Source organism: Etheostoma spectabile, chromosome 17 (assembly GCF_008692095.1).
Source record: "Etheostoma spectabile isolate EspeVRDwgs_2016 chromosome 17, UIUC_Espe_1.0, whole genome shotgun sequence".
NCBI lineage: Eukaryota > Metazoa > Chordata > Actinopteri > Perciformes > Percidae > Etheostoma > Etheostoma spectabile.
Window position 1 is genome coordinate 12,503,581 of NC_045749.1, and position 2,426 is coordinate 12,506,006.

The window sequence follows — 2,426 nt, forward strand, 5'->3', positions numbered from 1 at the left end:
GTTGCCTTCTGTTTTCAAAGTGTTTTTCTTGGTGTGTGTCCTTCCTGTGTTCTTACCTGGTAGTCCCCTGTCAGACTGGTAGTGCTGGATTTCGTTTTGATCCCTTCAGGCCTGTGTACACATTACTCATGACACTCTCATTTCATACAAGCACAGATAAACACACAAGGTTGAATGGTATTATATTGTGTTTTTGATTCCAAATACCTTTGTAGTAAATACTATTAATAACTGATGATATCATGACCTGAAAAAGGACTATGCTGTGTCATATTATCAGATATATGCCTTAAATTCTGGTTCTGTATGTTTGTCACATTCATATGGTTTTAGTTTCAACTTATTTCCTCTTTATGCCAGTGCATGCAAACTGCAGTTAGCTCTTCTTTAATCATGAAACAATCTAGTAGTTACTTATGACTGCGGATTCTGAACACAGCACTACAAATTTAAGTCAGTATAGATTTCTTCTAAAAGCCATGGTTAGATAAAGAAAAAGGCATTGTTTTTGGTCTGTAAAAAATAGACTTGCAGAACTTGGCCGAGTTGCAAGAGGTAAGCTGAATAATACTGAAACAGAAAGTAGAAAAGAGGAATTTGGCTTGTTATGTGACACACTGTAAAAGAACAGTTGGAAGACAGAAGAGAAATAAAATCTGTATATATCCCACTGTGTTATGAGAATAAAAAATAATTCAATTTTAAAAGATTGTTTTAGTATTGCACTTTCATAAAGTTGGGTGACTCGCAAGATTTAGAAAACAATGGCCCAACTAAATACAGTAAAAGCCAAAATACTCTGTCTTTAGGCTCCAAAAGCACTGGATCCTACACTTCTCTTGATGATCCCACCAACACGTGTACACTCTCACGTCTTTCAAACACCAGGTCCTTTTTTATAATGGAGGCTTTGTTAAAAAGGTGTTGATTCTAAGACCAAGCTAAGACACATTTGATGTTACTTGCATTGTCAGTCTCGACAAGGCTCCTGCTGAGCCACAGACAACTGTAAGCAACTCTTTTCACAGGCTGAATAGTCCCAGTGGTGGACCTAAACAACTTTCACAGGGGTGGCCCAAATGAGAATAGTGTTTAGGGGAGCACAGACATTTGTGTCTTCAGTGCTTTTCTGTGTGGTGCAGCACCAGAGGCAAAAAAAGTCACAATTGTGGGTCACGCACTCTTTCAGTCACTCATGCAACAGAGATACACACCAAGTTCACCATCAGGAATCATACATAATGTCTTTTTCATGTAATCCTGAATTAGCGAAGGTTAGAGGATGCCGACATTTGGGTGAATTATCTAAAACAAGCCCCTATTAACTTGAGGACAAATGAAAACAATTCACAGTCATGCTAGCGGCTCTGTAAACTTTAACACGTATATACATTATACATAGTCTAGGACTGTGGATGATACTTAGGCACAGTGGTGCTTTGAGCTAAATGCTAACATGCTCGCAATGCCAACATGCCGATGTTTGGCAGATGCAACATTTATTATGTTCACCATCGTAGTTTAGCATGTTAGCATGCCACACTTAGCTAATTAGCACTAAAAACAAAGTACATCTGAGGTGAATGGGAGTGTCATTAGTTTTGCAGGTATTTGGCTATAAACCAAAGTATTAAACAAACGTGAAAGCATTGGTGGGTGTGATAGCCAATGAAGTGGCCAGGCTTTAGCACGTGGTGGCAATTGCTACCAATTGACTGTGCCATAGAGTATTTTATTATTATTTTTTACTTTGACGTGGTGTGTTATATTTTTAATTGTATTTTTTTACTCACTTTAAAAAAAAAAAAATGATGCCCCTTGCCATGTTTAGGTGCATTTATCTGCCATGAGACAGCAGTGTTTCAGCTGTAAATGCTGCACAGCCCAATTATCTTGGATCAAAGCCAGACAACATGAAGAGAAAAAGTAAAGACAAAACACTGAGATGTGACATAGGTCAGGATTCGTCTGTTGCACAGGAACAGCATCCAAAGTGAGAGCAAAGTGTCTAATGAGCAACACTTCTACTGCTCATTTGAACCGTTCTACTCAGTGACTCACCAGCAAAGAAAAAACTGTTCTCATATGTACGGATTGCAACATTATATGCACTCAACTTTCCTGGATTAGTTTGTATGTTGCGTGTGTGGTCTCCCTTACAAAACTATGTAGACTGCACTTTCAAATGAACCATTGCACAAGGCCTATCTAGATCAATCTACCTGTGGACAGTCCTGGCAGATGGGGGGGTCTACAGGTTCTACATGTTCAACAGGTGCAATAATAATTTCAACTTGTGGGTAAGAAACAAGTTGCAAGAATTAGTCTGTGAGAAACACCATTTCTCATCTACGTCACAGCAATGAGAACTATTAAAGCAACACTAGAGAACTTTTTGCACCTTAAAATAATGTTTCCAAAATCGT